Below are 23,486 nucleotides of genomic sequence, written 5' to 3'. Positions count from 1 at the left end.
GTTCCCTTTGAGGGAGAGCTAGGAGGAGGATTTGTAGTTTGCACTTTGGGGTAACTAGGATTGTCTTTCTTCAAAGACCATTCGAGGATTTCTGGGCTTTTGAACTAACTCAGCTCTGGGAATTTTTTGAGGGACTGTGACTATGTTTTAATTTAAGTGACAGTGGGAACTGTAAAAGCACCTGACCTAGACCTGGAGCAGAACATTTCCATTTTCCAAATCTTGTACAAATTTCTCATGGCCAGTAACTCAGAACCATATTGGGAAGGGAATTTGGGGGAAACATTGCAGCTTAGCTAAGTTGACAGTACCAAGCCACCACAGTTATGTTGAGCACAAATTACTCATGTTGATCACGAGTAATTTGACTTTTCAAATCAATCTATGTTGCTTATATATACCCATCAATTACTGCCTCAATTTATTACTCATTTGGAATAGCTGAGATCAGGACCACTAAGTGTAATTGTGTACAAGTCCAGGAGCACCATTCACATAGATTAGAGTATATAAGGTGTGCCCCGGGGTTGCACAACACAGCAGCCTTGCTAGGGTTAACATGTGACTCAGTGTGTGACCAACACATGACAAGGATATTCCTGGCTTCTGATGATTTGAGCTCTTTTTGATCAGATCAGAATGTTAACTGGTGATGTGCATTTAGAAGGTTGTGGCTTTTAATAACTACTCTTGCAAGGAAGTAATATTGTATAATTTGTTTAGATAGCACATTGGAGTTTTTTTCCCTAAATTTTTGGGCAGTGTTCAAAACAGTTTTGGCAAGCTCCCTCTTCTTAAAAAATAGCTAAATATCTATATATTTTATTACATGAATGTTTATAACAATTGAGTATATTCACTGTTGAACTTTGTGGTGTGATTAATTTCCTTAGTATGTAAGCATGTAATGGTCACATGAAAACCAGACATCTAAGTTACAGTTAGGTAAACAGTTGGCAGGGCCCATTTCAAATTGAGGTAACATTTACATACAGAGAAATGCGTAGAATTTTTTTGAGCACAGTTCAGTGTGTTTTGATTAAAGTACATATCACCCCCAGTAGAGATAAGGAACATTTACATTATTATCCCAGAAAGTTTGCTTCTGCCTTTTTCTCATCCGCACACTCCTCTAAACACTCAACACTGCTAGTTTCTATTACTACAGATTAGCCTGTTCCAGAACTTCATTTAAGTGAATCAAGTAGTGCATTGTTCTTACTTCTTTATCTTGTCTGTCAAATTCATCCATGTCATATATATTGATAAATTATTACTTTTTGTTGCAGAGTAGTATTCTTTTTTTATGGATATACCAAAATTTGTTCATCCACCTTCTTGTTGATGAACATTTGGCTTGTTTCCAGTTTGGGGTTGCTAGGGATTAAGTTATTATGAACATTCTTGTACAAGTCTTATTGGACTTATATTTTTATTTGTTTCAGGGAAACATGTAGGAGTGGAATTGTTGGGTCACAGCAGAGGCATATTTTTAACTTTTTAGGAAACTAAAAAAATATTTTCCAAAGCAGCTATAAAATTTCATACTCCCACCAGCAATATATGAGAGTTCTGTTTTTCACCAACGTTTGGTGTTGTCAGTCTTTTTTATTTTAGGCATTCCAGTGGGTATATAGTGGTAGCTCATTGTGATTTGTGATTTACTTTTCCCTACTGACTAATGATGTGCAGTTTTTATTATGCTTATTTATGATGCGATTTGTATATATTCTTTTCTGATGTATATGTACATGTCTTTTGCCTGTTTTTAAGTTTGGGTTGGCTGTCTTTTTGCTCTTGGTGTGTAGGAGTTTATAAAAATATATTTTGGGTATTTTTTTTTATCAGAGAATATGTCTAAAATTCAAGGAAAGGTCACAGTTGGAGATAAAAGATTTGGAGTTTCAGGATACAGATAATACTGAAAGTCACATGACTGAGTAAATTCACTTAGAGAAAATGTGTAGCTAAAAAAAAGGAGAATACCTATACTGCGGTGCACTGAATTGACATGTTTCCTCCCTTCTTGCTTCAAACATATGTATTGGCTTAAATACAATTTTTTGAAAGCTTATTAACTATTTAACTGAGCGGAGGCAAAAAGGAAGAGAAATCGAATCCAGAATGGTGAGTATAAGCCAACAGCATGACAGTCCTCAGGGTTTTGGATCCATTGTAAGCATTGTGAAATAAGGTACCAGAATCCTCATGAGAACTAGAAATGTGGCATCAACACCACCTGTACAAAGGGACCGGAAATGAGCCTCCTAGATGAAGCTCAAAGCCTACCTAGATAGCTGTATCTCCATGCAAAGAGAACTAGGAAGAAATGTTATTCCTGGTTGAGAGAGCTGCCATCTACGTGACGCCTGAAGTTTTAAGGAGGAAAAGGTTACTCTAAAGAACTAAAACAACTCTGTGCTGTGTGTGGATTAGAAACCTCAGACTGAGAAATTTACATAAAAATAGCTCCATATCTTTGGTAGACTTCTGGTAGAAACCAATGAAAAAGTGCTTTAGCAGAACTGCTTTCAAAATCTGTAGCTCATAGGAGTGTCATACACACAAAAATTTTTATGGATGACATGAGGAATAAACCATCTTTTCGGAGAGTTAATGAATACAAAAAAAAAGAAAGAAAGAGAGAAAGAAAAGGAAAGGAAAGGAAAGAAAGAAGAAAGAAAAGAAAGAAGAAAGAAAAGAAAAGAAAAGACCCAACAAAACAGAGAACTAACACTTTAAGAAGTGAAAATAATGGAACAATCTGAATATAGGTTTAATATAATTTTTAAGGCAGGAATAAAAATCATGAACAAATACAAAAAATAAGCTATTTCGGGATCCCTGGGTGGCGCAGCGGTTTAGCGCCTGCCTTTGGCCCAGGGCGTGATCCTGGAGACCCGGGATCAAATCCCACGTCGGGCTCCCCGTGCATGGAGCCTGCTTCTCCCTCTGCCTGTGTCTCTGCCTCTCTCTCTGTGTGTCTCTCACGAATAAATAAATAAAATCTTTAAAAAAAAAAAAAAATAAGCTATTTAGAGAGCTATGTAGAAATTCTAGAAATGAAATACATAGTCATTAAAATTGAAAACTCAGTAGAATGGCTAAGCAGCAGATTATACCTAAGACGGACTTCATGGACTGGAATGTAGATCTGAGGAAATGACTTAGAATGAATCATAGAGAAATAGACATGGAGAATACTAAAGACCAATTAAGAAACATGGAGAATAGAATGAAAAAGTACAACTTACATTTAATAGGCATTCCAGAAAGAGATTAGAAAGGAAATCTTTGAGAGGCAATCTTTGAAAAGGTGATAGCTGAAAATTATCCAGAATTAAAGAGATATATGTCTTCAGATTGATATACACTGAATATCTAACAGAATAAATAAAAAGAAATCCATTGGAATCGCAAACTCAAAATAGAAAGAAAATCTGAATAGCAGTCAAAAAGAAAACATGATTTCCAAAGTAACAATGGTTAGATGAACAGTATAGTTCTCATCAGCAATAAGAAATATATTAAATATATGTTAAATATATAACATCTATCGTATTTGGCAAAAAAGAATATCAACCTCAAATCCTCTTCTTAACTAAACAATCCTTTAAGAGTAACAACGAAAAAAGATTTTTTCAGACAAAAAAGGCCAAGAGTTTTCTATCTATATACTCTTAAACCGCTAAAAAATGTAGTTCAGGAAGAAGGAAATAGAAGAAAGAAGTTGGATGTAAGAGATTAGAACAAGCAAAGACATTCCAAGTTGATAAATATAAACACTGACTGTAGAACTAACAAAGAGCAATTGCTTATATTTAGGATCTTGGGAGAAAAGAGAACAGAAATGATAGATATGAGTAACATGGAAAATGGCAGGAGAAACATTGGTGCTGAAACTTCCCAGGTCTTGTCTTGGGCTGCTGGAGAGGAGGATGGGAAGTGGATTATTTTTAAAATTTAAAGCATATTATGCATTTTAAAATTTAAAAGAAATAGAATATATGCCAGCTTAGAGCAAGGAGGGAAATTGAAGTAAATTAAATACAGAAGAAAAGAAAGGGAAACAAAAGTTAGATAAAATAATCACAAAATAAATATAAGAGGATTAAAATCTCCTGTTTAAAAGAAAGGGTTTCTCAGCTTGATAACTAATAACTTGATAAGACTAATAAAACCTCACTACAACTATTTAAAAGTTAGTAAAGCTGTTTGACAATGAAAGGAAGAAAAAGATGATAAAAATTTGTTATACTAATGTTAATATCAGAGCATTAAGATGAAGAACATTGTTAGACATAAAGAAGCTAAGTACCCTAAATCATCAAAGATAATGTTAATGAGCTATATTCAGTAATCTGTAAGTATATAACCACATGGCCCTCAAATACACAAAGCCCCCCAAAACTGCTATGTTAAAAAATAGATAAATAGATGGTTTTTAAAAAACATCTGTAATGATAAAAAATTAGAACAAAAATTGAACAGATGTAGTAGGTTTTATTCAGTAGACCCCTATAGAATTGAGTGCTCCAGACAGAATATACTCCCCTCTCTGAACATAGACTATTTCAGCTTAAGTACAATTACGATGAAAATTTATAACCCTGATTGCATGTTTTAGAAAATAAGGAGCTAAGAATTAATTAGCAAGTTTTAGAAAGAAAACTAAATAGGTTCAGGTCAGTTTTGCAACTTAAAGAACAGGTTAAACATAAGGAAAATAGAAGGAGAGACATAATGAAAATTAGAGCAGACATTAATGAGATAGAAAAAAAAGGAAACTAAGAGAAATCGGTAATACCAAAAACTAGTTCTTTGAAATGAATAAGCTAGAAAGGGGTGTTGAGGACAGGGCGCTGGTGGGTGCCAACATTTTGCGTTAGAGAAGAGGAACAAAGGGCACTGGGAGTAGCTTGGGAGGAAAATCTGGAGAGTGTTGTGTTGCAGAAGCCACAAGAATAAAGAAAAGGGTCAACTGTGTCACAGGCAACTTGGATTTTCTGACAAGACATAACTGGTAACCCTGACAAGTCTGGTCCCAGGGAAACAAAGGAAACAAGCCTGGTTGGAGTGGGTTGAAGCAAAGATTGAGAAGTGGTGGCAGCAACTTACATATGCAAAACCTTTTTAAAAAAAATTATTTATTCATGAGAGACACAGAGAGAGGCAGAGACATAGGCAGAGGGAGAAAGAAGCAAGCTTCCCACAGGGAGCCTGATGCAGAACTCCATCCCAGGACCCTGAAATTCCTACCCAAGTCAAAGGCAGGAGCTCAACCACTGAGCCACCCAGGTGCCCCTAAAACCTTCTTTTAAGAACTTTTGATGTGTAGGGAAGCAAAGAAATAGAATCGTAGTTGGAAGTGAGGAACCTATGGTCCTGGGAGAATTTTCTCTTTTAAAATGAGAAACGGTTCGCCTGGATGATTCAGACGTCCTGTATGTGAATGGAAGCCAGAGCATAGGAGGCAGTTTTGGTCTTTGCTAACAGCAGGGCCATTTCATGAAGGATATGGAAGGACTGGAGTTTTGATGTGGATGGAACCATAAGCATCTCTGCAGTTGTTTCTGTATTATTAATGAACTATTATTAAACAGAACACCATTTGGCAAGTGGGGATGGGAGAAGAAGGAGAAAGCATGAAATGAAGTTTTAGAGAAGGGTAAGGTGAGTGTACTCAGAGTATAGAGGATTGTCAAAAGATTGAGTCCTCGTTTGGGATTGGAGGCCAAAAACGTAAGTGAAATCAAGTGGCCACTTGTGTGTGTCTCTGACAGAGGGCTGTGCAGGTGCAGGTGTAGAGCAGGAGCACGGAGGGCTTTCACGGCCATGAGGGCTTGCCAAGCACATAGGAAAGAGGGAGGGGAAAGCAGGGCAGTTGAGGATGCTTGCAAGGCAGTGGTTGTAGTAAAGGATCCTGGCGCACCCCTGCCTAAGGAGGTCAGAGAGGACGTGGCAGGAGTGAGTAGTAGTGAGCTTGGGGAGGGCTAGTGGATCAGAGGTTTGAAGGTTGAAGAAGCTCTGAATATTCCAGTGCAAGATATTGGGGACTTGGGGACAAGAGTTAACTGTGTCAAATAAATGGGCTAAATGTTCTGAGCCCATTTCTACTTAGAAAGGATACTTGAAAAGTAAAAAAGTCACAAAGAACAAAGGAGCATGGATTGATTATAGTATTTATTTCAGCACATGACAAGATTTAAATATTTTCTGGGGGACACCTGGGTGGCTCAGTGGTTGAGCATCTGCCTTCAGCTCAGGGCATGATCCTGGGGTCCTGGGATCGAGTCCCACATCAGGCTTCCCCAGGGAAGGGGATGCCTGCTTCTCCCTCTGCCTATCTCTGCCTCTCTTTGTATGTCTCTCATGTATAAGTAAATCTAAAAAAAATTTTTTTTTCTGGAAAGGTCCATACTATTCTTAAACATGTGGTCAGAAAATTTTTCTTAATATTGTCTGAGTTATAATTAAGATCTGCTGGAATAGTATAGACAAGTTACAGACAAGTGGTTAATGAAAATCAGGCGTGGGTAAAGAGGAAGAGACAGTGTATTAATGGATAAACGAGTACTCTGCATTTGGAGTTTGACCAAGTAGCTGTTTTTGTTTGTTTTTTTTTTAAATATTTTATGTATTTGTGAGAGAGAGAGAGGCAGAGACACAGGCAGAGGGAGAAGCAGGCTCCTTATGGGGAGCCCAATGCAGGACTAGATCCCAGGACCCTGGGATCATCACCTGAGCCAAAGGCAGATGCTCAACCACTGAGCCACCCAGGTGTCCCTGGCCAAGCAGCTTTAATTATGTTCTGTTTACATGTGGATGTTCTAGATTTCAGAATTCTCTGATAAAATTTGTATAAATAAATAAATGAAAAACCTTTTGGAAATGGAATGAGATTGCCAACCTTTTTGTTGAGTAAGTGGGGAAAACTCACCATGAGCCATCAGCATAATTACTTAAAGAAAAGGACAGCTCAACACCAAATGAATACAAGGACATGACCTCAAAATAACGGTTGGTTCTTTGAAAGAATGTTTGTCAGTCTTACACTCACAGGCATTTATGTACACACCCAAATAGATTTTCCTGAGTTTGCCCAGGACCTGTGCAAAACTCCACCATGTGGGTACATTTCAGAAACACCTGGCTTCGGAGGACTTAGGCCTGTGCCTTTTGGTGAGACTGTTATCAACAAAAACAACAGCTAAGGTAGAATTTTAGACATAATGAGTGAAGGAATTTGAAGGGCCACATGATAGAGCCATGTGAGGATTTCCATTAGATGGTCAGGATCCTTTCTAAACTCCCACCTCCCCTAATCCAGTTACATTCTGTATGGATCCATATCCCTCCTTCCACTGCGTTTCAGTAGGTAGCTTGGCCAGAGGCAGACATGAGGCCAATGTACGTATGTCTTGGTTAATTTGGACAGTCGTTCAATACTCTGCCTGCAGAATGTGGTTCATAGTGTGATGCTCACTAAATGTCTGAGATGAACTTAAATAATTTCTCCAAATGACAACTAACAGTGGAAGGAAAAATCCTTTCCTTTCAAGCAGTGTTGCACTTTTTGATTTTGCTGAGTAGTAAATAAGACCTGCAAACATGGGGCACCTGGGTGGCTCAGTGGTTGAGCATCTCCCTTTGGCTCAGCGTGTAATCCCGGGGTCCTGGGATTGGGTCCCACATTGGGCTCCCCACAGGAAGCCTGCGTCTCCCTCTGCCTATGTCTCTGCCTCTCTCTCTGTGTCTCTCATGAATAAATACATAAAATCCTTTAAAAAAAAAAACTTGTAAATACAATGAGGAAAATTACTTAAAAGAGATGACATAAAAGCCTGAATTATTTACCCGAATTAATTACCTGAGTAGTAACAGCTTACATTTACTGAATGCTTACAGAGTACCTCACAATGTTGTGTATTATTCATCCACGTACTCCACAAATATGTATTGAGTTCCTCCTTGGTTATTCTGGGTACTGCTTCTAGTTAGGCACATGGGATGTAGAGGTCAGTGAGTCAGACACATTTCTGCCGTTACAGGGGAAGTCCTATGAAAACGGTACTATTTTTAAAAAATAACATAATTTTAGATAGTAAAACCATATGAAGAAAGTAGAGTTAAAGTGTGGAGAGAAACCCAAAAGAAGCTCTTTTAGAAATGGTGCTCAGAGAATGCCCCCTGTGTGGTTGGGTGACAGTTGAACTATCTCTTTAAAGAAGGTATTGTCATCACATCTTTTTCCATGTGTGGTGACCCAAGAATACCCAAGTTCAACAATCTGCCCAAGGTTGCACAGCCATTAAGTTGCAGAGCCAGGATTCAAGCCAGGTAGCCTGACTCTAGAACCATTTCTCTTAATCACCATGCTGAAGGCTGTAGAAAGGAATAAGCAAGTCATGCTTTCACTGGGAATGTTTTATTTGAACCCAGATATTTTTTGCTTTAAAAAAAAACCTGATAATCCTGGGTGCCTGGCTGGCTCCAGTGGAGCATGTGACTCGTGGCCTGGGGGTTGTGAGTTCAAGCCCCACATTGGGTGTGGGATTACTTAAAAATAATCTTAAAAAAAAAAAAAAGCAACACTGATAATCCTATTTAGGTAGACTGAGTGCTCTCCTTCATTGTGTGATCTTTTTGGTCATTTCATTGTCCATCAGCACTTCTTTTAGAGCACAGCAGCAGAAAAGAGAAGGACTACCAAGTAAAATAGATTATGTGCTTATTAATTAAAAAAACATTAGCTTGAGGAGGGACAGAGCAGAAACCATGGCATTAAATGGCTTTTAAATTACCTTGGGATTTAATTTCTCTCTATTCTCTATGGTCTTCATTTAATACAAATACTTTAGAATTTTTTTGTTTCTTGATTTTTTTTTTTTTTTTGTCCAGAAGTTTTTTTTGTAGCTCAGAGTGAAACTATATTTAACTAAAGATTGTGTGTAGTTGGAAGAGTGTCAGTGACCAGATCAAGGGAGCCCAGACGTAGGCCTATATATTTTTGGATGTTCGCTCATTCCTTCTACACAAGCGCCGGTTGTAGGCCAGGTTCCCATACAAAGTGGTTTGCTTGGGATAAGATAAATCAGCACTTTCTCTACCCTCGGGGGACATACAACTAATTATTTAGTTATAGTGATAATTGTTGGAAAGGTGAAAGTCCAGATGTATATGCAAATTGTTTCCTACATATATTCTCTAAATAGGTCCCATATGGTACAAGGTGGGTAAAAGAAGATTTACTAATTACAGCTCGGGTGGCCCGAGAAGAACCATTTATGTTGGGAAACAACTCTAGCTGATGGAAAGGTAGCACCCTGTATAGTATACCTATCTTAGTGATTGCCGTGTCATAGCAAAGCTGTATTAGTTTTTCCTACTAACCTTGAATATATAGGGCCATTTCTTATAATTATGTTTATCCCTTCAGCAATTAATATTTATCAATTGACAGGTTATCGATCAGTATTTGTTAAATTAAACTTAACAGTGTAATGTGGAACCATAGTGTCGTCTTTTTATTCCTGAGATAGTACTATTTTTTTCATCTACAAGACAGTTTATTCAAATGCCAAAGGAGAAATTTTCAAAATACTTTTCCTCTTTAATTCTCTTTGTCTTCCTTACAAGGTTGTGGGGTGGTGTGTTTTGTTTTGTTTTGGCTTTTTTGTTTGTTTTGGAAAGAGGATAATTCTGCTTATATTATAATTTAGGTCAGTACAAAGCTAGCTATTTTGTGCAAAAGGATATAAAATCCCAAGTGTGTACTATTCGGCTTTCATAGATCGATAAGATATTGTTTGCAACAGCTCTTGCATCAGGAATGGAATAGTAGATGTAAAAAATGAGTATAATTCACGGGGCAGATTACGACATTTTAATCTCATCAGATAGTCTTCCATTTCTTGCTCCTTTAACCCATAGGGTAGATGATCAGTTTTCTTAGCAGTGACCATCACCTAGAGGCTGTGAATGGCTTTGATCAGCCAACAACTGGTTGCAGTTGATGCCACAACAGTGAGGTCATTTGGGGAGCCACCAGAGCCCCGTTGGTAATATCTGGAGAATACGACTTTAATACTTGTGGTGAACGACCCACAATCTTGGCTTGTTGGCACTGTCCTCAGGGTTCTAGAGAATAGAAGGAGACCCTGAAAGAGGAAAGAGTGCTTGTGTTTGCTCTGGGCAGTGAGGTTTGGTGAGCCCCTGGTCTTGGGTCTTACTGCAGAGGGGTATTTGAGCAACAAAGCTCAACTGGGAGTGGCAGGAGGCAAATGCCCATGTCACAGAGAAAAGAGACCAGTGGGATTTCTCCTTGTCCGTGTCCTGAAGATCCATCTTCAGAACTTTGATCTCATCCTCTTGGCATCTTGCTTTTGGCTATTGGCAAGACTGACCAACCATGGCCCTCTGGCATGAGCAGAATCTGCCCTGTAAATGATGAGCGGGTGAGGAGGACACGTTCTCTGTAAGTGCTCAGCTCCTAGAGGGGTCCTCCCTTCCTCTACTCTCCGGGGTCTAAGCAGAGCTACAGTGTTGCAACCTTGTATTTATAGTTCATCCTTGGAATGGGGAGTTTGATCTAGACTTTCTATTTGCTCAAGAATAGTGTGGGTGGGTTCCCCTTGATTCACCTTTCCATTTCTCGGAAACAGAGCTTGAATTGACAGCTAGGTATAAGTGTTCGTAGGTTCACAGTCCCTTTTCAGGTCTTCAGCAGCTTCAGGGAGGTGGTGAGTGGTTAGGGGATGAGACTGTGATGCAGCGGGGCAGGAGGGAACAGGTGACCTCAGGTAGGGTGTATTTTTCTTAGAACAGTTTTACTGAGTATTAAGGATTTGGGAGTTACATCTAGCCCATAGGGGGATGCTCCTTGGATTTTGGTCTTTTAGGAATGAGCAGATTTATCATGCTTTTTACTAGTTAGGAAGTTGAGTTGGAAAAAGTTAAGGTAATCTTACCATGTGATTCTTTTTTCAGGCACCAAATATTAGTCTTCTTGCCATTTCTCCTGTGGTCTGCCTAGGCATCTGGTCATCATCCTTCCTACTTAGGGTCTATTAATAAGACCCCTCTGAAACTGGCCAGTTATCATTTAATTTAAGTTGGAGTTTGAAGAATGGGGTGTGGCTACATTAATAAATACTAAAGTTTGTTTCTTTTTAAAAAAAAGATTTTATTTATTTATTCATGAAAGACACACAGAGAGGCAGACATAAGCAGAGGGAGAAGCAAGCTCCACCCATGGAGCCGATGTGGGACTCGATCCTGGGATCCCAGGATCACGCCCTGAGCTGAAGGCAGACACTCAACTGCTGAGCCACCCAGGCGTCCCCTATAACTTGTTTCTTTTCAACTTTATTGTGGTGAGTTCTACAGAAGGAGTTACGCTGTCATTCTATTTGTCCTCGAAGCTGTACTTCAGATATGAATTCTTAAAAATGTCTCTATGTTTATAGTAATAAACACCTGAGGGTGAATCCCAATAATGCAACTAATTATTAGATTGAATTTTGGGGAAGTTATTCAACCAGCCTAACAATTTATAGTGCATAGTGGACATTCAGTAAATGCTGCTTCCCACTACCCTTCACCTATTCTCTTAGGTAAAATGTCTTAAATGCTTGTTTCATTATGCTGAATGTTTAACATATGTGCATATAGAACAATACTCCAAATATTAAAAAGTTACATTAGGAAAAGACATTGTTCCCTTTACTCTGATTTCCACATTTCCCAGTCCCCTAGTTCCCTCCCTAGACAGAACTACTTATGTTGTGTCTCTTAGGTAATCTTCTGGACATATTCTATGCTCATGCTTACTGAAATCTGTGATGCTTCCACACATAAGCATATGCACAATGACAAAGAGCATACCATATATACATAGTCCTCTACTGATGGACATTTATGCTTTCTGTCTTTTGCTATTACATAAAGTGCTGCAGTAAATATCTTTGTATGCATTTATTTTTTAAGCTCATTTGTGACTCTGTAAATTGCCAGAAGTAAATTTCTAGCCCAATGATTATAGGAATTTCTTTAATAATAGATGTTGCCAAACTCCTTTAACGTAGAATTTGTGTTAGTTTTCACTTTGATCTATGATATATGAGTGTGTGTACTTGTACTACAATATACTAACCAGTGGTGTCAAACTCTAATCTTTGCTAATCTGATAAATGAAAATTAGTATTTCATTGTACTTTTAATTTATGTTTAACTTATGATGGACTATGCTTTCATATGTTTAAAAGTCATGCATATTCCTTTTATGTGGACTACTGATATCTATTCTTTGCTTCATTTTCTCATGAATATTTTTTTGCTGGTTTGTCAAAGGTTTTAGTATTTAAAAATTAACCATTTATCTGCCACGTTACAAATATTTTTTTTTACTCCATCTATTTATCTCTTTAGTTGGTTTAAGGAGAGTTTTTAAAAGAGTCCAGTGCATTGTTCTTTAAGTTTATGGCATCAAATTTAACAAAAAAAAACTTTTTTTAAATTTTTATTTATTTATGATAGAGAGAGAGAGAGAGAGAGAGAGAGGCAGAGGGAGAAGCAGGCTCCATGCACCGGGAGACCGACGTGGGATTCGATCCCGGGTCTCCAGGATCGTGCCCTGGGCCAAAGGCAGGCGCCAAACCGCTGCGCCACCCAGGGATCCCAACAAAAAAAAATTTTATAGCTTCTGTTGTGTGTCATTCTCAGGAAAGAAAGCATTTCCCCGACTATAAAAATAGCTGCTAGCTTATCATTTATTTTTCTCTAGTGCTTACTTTTGTGGCTTCTTTGTGTTTTTTGTTTTTTCATTTATATCCTTAATCATTTAAAGATTTATTTTGGTGTAGGGAGTGATGCATCACTCCTAGAGATCCAACTTGTTTCTGCTGTTAAAATACCACTATTTCCTTATTGACATGAGAGATTGACATTGGCATTGACGTATCACTAATTCTCCTTTGTATCTGTCTATTCCTTAGCTAAATCTTGGTAAAATTTTGTCACTTGGAAATTCGGTACAGTTTCCTCTCTCTTTTATTGTTTTGTCATCCATGGATCGCAATTTAGTTATAATGATTTTCTGCTTATCAGTAAATCATGATTCATAGCCTTCTAGAACAAGTCTAGAAAGAAGTGGGGAAATGTTCCTTTGTACCTATTCTATATACAGCTGTTTTATATGTGAACTTAAAGAAGTGTGAGCTGCAGTGATTCAGAAAGTCCATCATATGCACACCTACCTGAAAAATTTGCAAACTAGATAAAAGCAAATCTGAGAAAGAAATACAGGGGTTCAAAAAAAAAAAGAAATACAGGGGTGTAAGAAGCTTTAATTGAATAACGTAACCAATGAAAATCATAGATCATTCTAATAATGTGGTTTTGAAGCTCAGTGCACACTCCTTTAAAACATTAAAAAAATAGAACAGGCACATGTAAGAACATATTTGGGGAAAAAGGCAGAACAATTCTTGGTGCTTTTTTAATAAAACATCCTATGCTAGTTGCACCTGGCAGCTGTCCTTCCAGTATCACTAATCCAGCCCCCCATACTTCTGACTGCAAGTACCTGGCCATCGAGCGGCTTTCTTCTTGGTGGCCTTCCCTTAATCATTTTCTGATCTCATCTAGCCTTTCAGTATATTGGCCTCTACCTCTCCCTATCCATCAACTCTTTTTTTTGTCTTCCCCTTCACTATCCAGCTTAGATTTTATGGGCCATCACTTCTGTAACTCACCAATAACTGAACTCACATTGCTGCTTTCTCTCTGTTGATACGTGTCTGTCAAACTCCAGACCAGGATGAACTCATATGTCTGCCTCCTCAGTAACCAGTCTGTGGACATTTTGGTATTGTTGGAGAAAATGACTCAGTGCAGGGCACCAGGGTGGCCAGTCAGTTAAGCGTCTGCCTTCAGCTCAGGTCATGGTCCCCCAGGGTCCTGCTTCTCCCTCTGCCTGCCACTCCCCCTGCTTGTGTTCATGTTCTCTCTGTCTCTGTCTCTCTCAAATAAATAAATAAATAAATAAATAAATAAACAAACAAACAAATAAATAATTTTTTTAAAAAAAGACTCAGAGATGCAGATGAGAGCCACGATGAATTTGTGGGTACCATTCTCATCTCAACTGTCAGTACTGTCCAGCAGCAGCCGCTCTAGGCTTCTTTGGGTGACTCGTTTTTCCTCTTTCTACAGAGTGTTTCAGATCTTTGTTACTCTCTGTAAACCTGTGTGGCCTCTCTTCACTCCTAGCAGATGACTTTACCTCCAAGCACAGAGAGAAAGTAAGCCGTCAGACTGGAACTCCCTCAACTTCCTACCATCCAGTGTTTGAGCGTTTCTACATCTAGATTTGGTTTCTCTTCCTTCCTGCTTGTTACAGGGAAGAAGTGTCTTTCTTCCTGCTTAAGGGCAGTCCCTCCATGTGCTCTGAATCTTTCCACTTTCCTGCCTCATCAGCTTCTCTCTCTCTGCTGGATCCTTCCCTTGGGATTGAAACATGCTCCAGTCTCTTCTCATCTTTAAACAAGCGGATAAACAAGAACCTCCCTGGAGCGCACCCTCTTTCTTCCCCAGCTGTCACACTGTTGCCCTGTCTTCAAGGTCAACCTTGTCAGGGGCGTTATCTGCCCTCACTACCTCCGTATCATTCCCCATTGGCCCCTCAGCCCACTGCACCTTGACTTTTACCCCTAACACTTTTTACAGAACCACCAGTGGAATAGACACAGGAGAAAATAAAGGAACAAAGAAAATCTGATGAATATAGGAAAAATTAAATTAAACTTCAAACACAAACAAAATTTAGAAACACTCCAAATATGTCAGTAGTTAACAATGAACTTGAAGGGTTAAACTGTGCGGCATGACCTATTTCCCTAATAGTCTAGAAAAGACAAAAGTATAATATCAAAAAGATCACTGAGAGGAGGACATTGACAGGGCAGGCTGGGCACAGGAACTTCTCACATGATCACCTATTTTACATGTTAATTGTTGTGTTTTGTGACTTTACATGTTTGTCACAACTATTGTATGCTTGCATTTGGTGAATTGAATTGTGTATTATTTATATCGCCATGAAGCTGACAAAAAAGAAATTTAATAGAAAGCGGTGTAATATAATACTTGGCTCCCAGTGAGTTCATATTTACAAATCCTAATCATGTAAACACAATACTTTTTAACTGAAAATTTGATTATATTGCATTAGGAGGATGACAGGAGGGGAAGGAGAGCTAAAAGATCTTAATCCTCATTGACCGTTAATAGGAAACTGAGAGAATGTCTGTGACCGATGAATCAAGAAGTAGCAATGAAAGCAGTATGTTTAGAAACATCGAAGCAAAAATTGGAAGGAAAAGCTAAAGGAAGGACTCTAGGAGGCAAACTTGGAGTTTGGAGGGTGGTGCAGGGGACTGATGTTTTCTTAGTAACCTCTTAGGGTTCCTTTACTTTTTTGACCATGTGCCTATATCATTTTAATAAAAATTCATTTCAAAATTTGGGGCAGTGCACTGCTAGAAATAACTAGAAAGACCAGAAATGGGCTTAGTTTTGACCCTAGCTTAGCTGATTGGAGACTGGGAGATTGATGTGATTGGAGGACTTTTCCTGGGAGGTAATGTCTAAGCTGAATGTGAAAGGGGGAGTTCCAACACACCAGGTGATTCCTGCAGAAAGTCAGGAGTTATCAAGGATGTTTCCTCTCTCTTGTAACTTTGTTAAACTCAAGCACTACTTCCAAAAGATGCTTTATTGATTTATTGCATTTTCTGTGTTTATATTCATGGCAGAGGTGGAAAGATGACACATATAAATCTTTCTTTTGTATACTTTCCTCTTCTTAAAAAGCATTGCTGGGGGTCGCCTGGGTGACTCAGTGGTTTAGCGTCTTCCTTCACCTCAGGCATGATCCTGGGGTTCTGGGATTGAGTCCCTTATCAGGCACCCCACAGGGAGTCTGCTTCTCCCTCTGCTTATGTGTCTGCATCTCTGTCCTCTCGTGAATAAATAAGTAAAATCTTAAAAAAAAAAAAAAAAAAGGCATTGCTGGTCTACTGGTCTATTTAGCACTACTGTCATGTTGAGTGCAAGAATGTTTGATGGACTATCCTTGTTTCTGGTTTTTAGGCATATCACTTAGTACTACGTGTTTTTCAAATTTGGTGATAAAGTGTAATGTTTTTCTCATATAGTTAACTTTTCCTTCTGGTCATATCCCTAATTGACTATAATGATAATTCTTTAATATGTTGTGTGGTGTTGGCAAAAATAGTCTTTTGGTTCCTTAGACCTCTGTTAATAAACTGTATTGGCCGCTTTTTTTCATTGGTATCATCCTTTTAAGGTTTAAAAATCATACCTATTTTGGGGGGCACCTGGGTGGCTCAGTTGGTTAAGGCTCTGACTCTTGGTTTCAGCTCAGATCATGATCTCAGAGTCTTGGAATCAATCCCCAAGTTGGGCTCCTGACTCAGCAGGGAGTGTGTGTGTGTGTGTGTGTGTGTGTGTGTGTGTGTGTCTTCCCCTCCCCCGCTCCCCCTCTACTCCTCTACCCCCCTTTCCTGCTCACAAGCTCATGTTCTCTGTCTCTCAAATAAATAAATCTTGGGATGCCTGGGTGGCTCAGTGGTTAAGTGTCTGCCTTTGGCTCAGGGCCTGATCCCGGGGTCCTGGCATGGAGTCCTGCATCAGGCTGCCCACAGGGAGCCTGCTTCTCCCTCTGCCTATATCACTGCCTCTTTTTGTGTCTCTCATGACACAAAAAAATGACATTTTTATCTTAAAAATAAAAAATAAATCTTAAAAAGTAATAAAAAATCATACCCATTCCTAAAAATAATCAGCTAAAACATCACTTATAATATTGAAGTTTGAAAAATTATGCAGTTACTTATTCAGGGCAGGCATGGTCATCATACTGTGCAGCTCTGCCCTTTGCATTGATGCAATGCATTAGACAGTAGCTATCAAAGTTTTGGAGGCATTTTGTTTTAGTAATGACTCTCATCAAATCAATTGACATCTCATTGAAATAGGTTTTAATATGTGAGATAAAATAGATTTTTTTCTATTTGTAATTTAGCTGGGATATTTACAATAAAAGATAATACACCAAGTGGGTCCATTCCATGCAGTAACCACTGTTTGATTAAGAAATATAAAAGATATAGTGCTTTACCACTTAGATGCTCACAGATTTAGTAGGAAGTAGTTTGTTTTGTTTTGTTTTTTTAAAGGCAACCACGGTATATAAAGTGCGTATAAAGAAATGTCCTGGCTGCCGTAGGAACACAGGAAGAGAAACCACGGGCCTTCCATTTTCAATAAGCATTCTTTTTCTCCTATTTAAAAGTTTTTGTCATTCATAAAGCTGCTATTTTCACTGAAACCATTCACTATTTTGCCACTTGAAAATGAAAATTCACCTCAAGACATGTATGTGTGTGGTTCTTTTGAGAGAGTGGTGTTAAAATCTCTAGTCATGGTCATGGATTTGTGTACTTTGTTCCATCACTTTGCCTGTTGACACTCCAGTTATTAAGCACCTGCATAATTATATTTCAGATTATTATGTCTACCTTTTATGAGTTGGCTCTTTTATCATTAGGTGGTGTGTCTTTTTACTTCGTTGCTAACAATACTCCTTGTCAACGCTGAAGTCTGATTTGTCGGACATTATTACAGCATCCCTACTTCTCTTTTGCTTGGTGTTTGCGTATACAGTGTTTTTTTCCCCCATAATTTTACTTTCTGTGTATCCATACTAGCAGTGCATCCCTTGGGGACAGCATACATTTGGGCCTTTTTCAAAAGTTCACTTCATAATCTCTTTGAATTGAAATAATCAGTTTATGTTAAATATAATTCTTGATCTGTTTGGTAAGTCTATAATTTGCTCTTTTGTTTTTGTCCCATCTGTTTGTTGTTGTCATTGTGTTGTTCCTCTCTTCCCTTCTTGACTACTTTTGAGTTAATCAGTATTTTTTAGTATTCCATTTCAATTCCTCTTTGACTTCTTACCTATGTCTCTGCCTTTCTTTTAGTGCATTTTATTCAGTGGTTGCTCTAGAGATTAAAGAATGCATTCGTATAGTATTTCAGTCCCCATAGGGTTAATATTGTACTTATTCAGATAAAATGTAAGTTTTGTAGAGTATTTTAATTCTCCTTACCTTCGTATTTCTATTTTCACATATACTCATGTCTGCTTATGCTACAAACTCCATTAATATGGTGTTATAATTTTTTCTTTAAACAGTCATATGTCTTTTAAAGAAATTAAGAGATTAAAAAAAATACATACTTGTTTATACTTACCCTCATATTTCCTTATTTCCAGATCTCTTATTCCTTTGTTCCTTTGTGTAGATTCAGGTTACCATCTATGGTCATTTCCCTTTAGGCAGAAAAACTTTCTTTAGCATTTCATTTACTGTATGTCTTCTGGCAGCAAATTCTTTCAGCTCTTGTTCATCTAAAAATGTCTTTGCTTGCTTTCTTGAAGAATATTTTCACTGGATAAAGAATTGGGGGTTTCAGTTTGGTTTTGGTTTTTTTTTTCAGCACGTCAAAAATCTTGTACAGTCACCTGACCTCCATTGTTCCTAATGAAAAGTGAGCTGCCATTTGCATTGTCATTCCTTTGCATATATTGTGGCTGCCTTAAGGTTCCCCCTCCCTGCTCCAAAGACATGATTTCTAGCAGTTTGTCTGATAAGGAAACAGGCACATAAAGGTTAAACAGCTTGCCAAAGAATGCATAGCTAGTGAGTAGAAAAATTCATGTCATTTCAGTTGATATTGAGGGCACGAGAATTTCTATTATTGAAGAATTGGAATGTGGATCCATGGGACATAGGGTTGAAGAGCTAATGAAACTATGACCTTTAATTACTTTGAATATGCTGCACACTTCCGGTAAGCTTGAGTGGACAATTTGAAGAAGGAAATGCCAAGATCTAAACTTGTGGTTTCAGGGGACCAAAACTTGTAGATATTCTATAATCAAGCTAACATAATTTCTTATACCTAGTAGCCCTGGGGCTGAGATAGTTCTTAAACTCACTGTTTAATCCAGCATGAGTTGAATTCATATCCTTGCCAGGTTTTTTATTTGAGAGTTAAGCTGTTGATAGAAAGGAATAAGATCAGTTATTCCAAATTATTCTTCAAAGAGTTTCTTCAGGGAAAGAGTTTGCTCCTGAGTGGCGCTGTGGCAATCCTAAGAAAAGATGGGCTTTTGAGGGAGGTACTTTTTGGATGGGTGTTTTATAATCAGTTACATAAGAGGGGCACCTGAGTGGCTCAGTGGTTGAGCGTCTGCCTTTGGCTCAGGTCGTGATCCCGGGATCCTGGGATCAAGCCCCACATCAGGCTCCCCAGAGGGAACCTGCTTTTCCCTCTGCCTGTGTCTCTGTGTCTCTCTCTGTGTGTCTCATGAATAAATAAAATCTTTAAAAAAATTATATAAAATATTTTCTATATATCCTATTTTAACTTATAATTTAAGACTCAAATGCATTCTGAATTAGTTGGGTGGCTCATAAAATGATCATGCTTAATGTTGAAAGTTAAGAGATTTATTTTTAAAAAGGATTTTGGAGAATATGCTACCTTTTCCAACTTAGGTGGTGGGATGAGAAAAAATAATATATTTAGATAAGCCCTCTATACTCTCCTCTGCTCTCCAGGTACAGACATAGCCATACTCATGCTTTTCCTAGAATCTCCTATTCTGTTAGTAGGATCATCCAGAAACAATTTAATCCTGCATCCCAAAATATATGTTATACTAGGGGTCGTGTGTTATCCAAGGGGCCAAATCCAGCCTTTTGGTGTTTTTTTGTTATGACCCTGAACTAAGAAAGGTTCTTAAATTTTTAAGAAGCTGGGGGGGGGGGGTGGAATGCATATGCAACAGAGACAGTATATGGTCTACAAAGCCTAAATAATTTATTATGCAGCTTTTTACAAAAAAAAAGTTTGCTGACCCCTCTTTTTACTGTACTTGCTGGGGATACAAAAAAGTTAAGGAGTCTACCCATATGTAGCTTATTTGATCAAGAGTTCATTAGGGGGGGATCCCTGGGTGGCTCAGCTGTTTGGCACCTGCCTTTGGCCCAGGGCGTGATCCTGGAGTCCCGGGAACGAGTCCCACCCGGCATGGAGCCTGCTTCTCCCTCCTCCTGTGTCTCTGCCTCTCTCTCTCTCTCTATGTCTATCCTAAATAAATAAATAAATCTTTAAAAAAAAAAAAAAAGAGTTCATTAGGGAATTGATTATCTAGCAACCCCTCTTTTTTATGGTTGCAGAGTACTAGAATTTGAACATGTTTGATAAGAATCCCCTAATTGTTTATTGTTCCTTTATGTTTATCTCTGGATTTAAAAATATTGATAAAAAAAAGAAAAAAATAAAAATAGTGATAGCTGTGTGTATCAGCTGGCCTTGCTGTGTAATAGACCATCCAGCACTCAGTGGCTTAAACTGACAAGCGTATATCATTTCTCATGAGTCCGTGGGTCATCTGGGGAACCAGTTGATTTAATCTGGGCTCAGCTGCGAGTGGCTCTACTTCATGTATTTCTTATCTTTCTTGTGTCAGCCTGGGCAAGGCCTTCTCAGGGTGATGGCAGAAGCTTAAGAGAGCAATCTGAAACACAGCAGAGTCTCTTGATGACTAGTTTGGGACTAGCTATACTGTCACTTCCAGCTCATTCTTTTGGCCAGATCAGATCATGTGACTGAACCCCCAAAGAGCAGGAAACTAAGCCCTACTCTCAGCGGAAGGACATTGGAGAGTTACATGGCAACAGAAGGGCATGAAATTTGAGGCCAGTAATGCAGGCTGTCATAGTTTAATGACAGGATGTGTCTTGCAACTAGCATTGGGAGGTGGGTATTTTACACATCAATATCTGCACTGCAAGGAATCATTCCTCAGAAGTTCTTCTCTTCGGCCATCAGGAGTACAAGGGCCCCCAGTTCCTTCGATTTAGCTTTTATATACTAGGTGCCTTCGGTGTGCCAAACACTGTATTAAGTTATGGGGCTTATGGGAGCTTCTGGCCTAACAGTGAAAACAGACCACGGACACATACTTAGAAGATGGTGTGATAGTTCTAGTAGTAGAAATTTGTATTGGACATAAAAATAGCAACAGAAGAGAGAGGGAGTCACCTCTGCTTTGTGGAAAGACATAGGAATCTTCTTTGAGAAAGAGATAAAATTAAATCTTGAAGGATGGACAGGTCCACATTCCCTGCAGAATAAGTTCAGATAGAGAAGTACTGTTTATGGGAAAGAGTATAGCAACTTGTTAATGCTTAGAAATTGATTATAATTAACATCTCTTGTTTGTGCTCAGATAATAGAAAAGTCTCCAAAAGGCAGTGAATAACTTTGTATTTACCTACTTCTTATTTATTGCAGCAGTTTTCAGACTTCAGCATGCATCAGAATCACCCGGAGGACTTGTTAGAACACAGATTGCTGGGCCCACCCCCAGAATTTCCTACTGGCCTGGAACAGGGCCAGAGAATTTGCATTTCTAACAAGTTTCCAGATGATGCTGATGGTGCTGGTTCAGGGACAACACTTTGAGACTTATTGATTTATTGAGCCTTTCCTCTGTGTCTGGCGCTCTGCAGTGTGGTGAGTATATAAAAATGAAAGGAAAACATCCCTGTCCTCAAATTGCTCGTGGTAGGGTGGCAGAGACAGAGAAGTAAGTGTATAATGATAGTACAGTGGAGTGGGTGATGAGATACATGAAAGCAGTTTGCTGTGAGAATACACGAATGAGGCGCTAGTTCACGATGAGGCCTGAGGCTGCAGGTGTGTGTAAGACACAGAGACAACCCTTTAATTTGTGCTGAGTTGAAAAAAATCTGAAAGTGGAGATCTTGTGTTTTATGGAGTCTTTTACATACATAATTTGATTTTCTCCTGTTTTTTTTTTTAAATCCTTAAATAATAACAAATGGGAAAATGACTTTGAGTCATGCTTTGCGTGAGATTGGTATATGGAGTCATCCTTAATACTGCCTTTAAGAAATTTTCTGCTCAAAATTTTTTAGACAAGCTTACAGTTGTGTAGGCAGGACAGCAAAGGCCAAATCACTTACCTCGCAAATAAAAAACACTCCTTTCTTTTGTCAATTTGTGCCACCCATCTTCAGCTATTTTAAAGAAGTTAGTTGGAGAAAGATGTTAACGTTTATTACGTGTGAATCTATGTCCTCACAAAAACTGCTAGAAACGTCTGTGTGTCAGAATGAGGGCAACACTGAACCAAGAGCAGGAGCATCGGAGCTGGTGAAACAGTCTGGTCGTGGGACTCCAGGTGCTGAGCCTGCCCTTGAACAGGACTCATCGTGGTTGTCGCTAGTGTGGGACTGCGAGACACAGGGGGGCCTTTGCTGGAGAGTAGCGCTGAGGAGTGCAGCGGGCATCAGGTCACGGGCAGGCAGGGCTGAGGCTCTGGGTTAGGCCTGGGGAACTGAGTGAGGGGCTTGGGCAGGGGCGCATTAGGATGCCTGAAACAGGCAACTGGGTGGTCGATTGACTGCACTGGATTCCAGCAAATGGAAGAGTGAGTGTGACAAGTAATGGGGCCAGTTTGGAGAAACAGAACTGTATTTATGAACTTGTTTGTCTTGGCTTTAAAGACGGTCTGCCCTTTTAGTGAAGCAGTCCTGCGCTGTGTTGTCATCTCAGCTTAAAGGGGTGATACACCCTTAGAGGAGTCATGGTCCGTATGGCTTCTGTCTATCTCTTTATTATTTTTTAAATCAAAAGCTCATACCTAGGGACACCTGGGTGGCCCAGTGGTTGAGCATCTGCCTTTGGCTTGGGGTGTGATCCCAGGGTTTTAGGATTGAGTCTGCATCAGGGTCACCACAGGAAGCCTGCTTCTCCCTCTGCCCATGTCTCTGCCTCTCTCTGTGTGTCTCTCAGAGATACATGAGAATAAATAAATAAAATAAATGAATGAATAAATAATAAATCTTTAAAACTAATAAATAAATATTAAATAAATAAATAAAATCTTTAAAAAAAAAAAAAGCATATACCTAGGAGCTCCTGAGTGGCTCAGTTGATCCAACTCTTGATTTTGCCTCAGGACATGACGTCAGGGTCATGAAATCGAGCCCCACATCGGGCTCTGTGCTGGGCTCTGTGCTGGGCGTGTAGCCTGCTTGGGATTCTGTCTCCCTCTCCCTCCCCTTTGCCTCTTCCCTCCCACCTTCTCTCCCCTACTCATACACAGGCTCACTCTCTCTGTAAAGTTATGAAGAAAATTTCATTTTTTTAAAGCTTGTATTTTTTTGAGAGAGAGACAGCAAGCATGAGAGAGATTGCAAGCAGTGGAGAGGAGTAGAGGATAGAGGGAGAAGCAGGGAGCCCCACGGAGGACTGGACCTCAGGACCCCGGGGTCACTACCTGAAGGCAGATGCTT

At 39.0% G+C, this 23,486-nt stretch overlaps 1 protein-coding gene across 5 annotated transcripts in view; it reads left to right on the top strand.

Annotated features, from left to right (window-relative positions):
• The window catches only part of MARK1 (microtubule affinity regulating kinase 1), a 116,405-nt gene that overhangs the window by 23,894 nt on the left and 69,025 nt on the right, over positions 1 to 23,486 (top strand). The gene's annotated exons all lie outside the window — the stretch shown is intronic.

The sequence above is a fragment of the Canis aureus genome, chromosome 38 (genome assembly GCF_053574225.1).
Source record: "Canis aureus isolate CA01 chromosome 38, VMU_Caureus_v.1.0, whole genome shotgun sequence".
In the NCBI taxonomy this organism is placed as follows: domain Eukaryota; kingdom Metazoa; phylum Chordata; class Mammalia; order Carnivora; family Canidae; genus Canis; species Canis aureus.
This window is presented reverse-complemented; position numbering and strand designations above follow the sequence as displayed.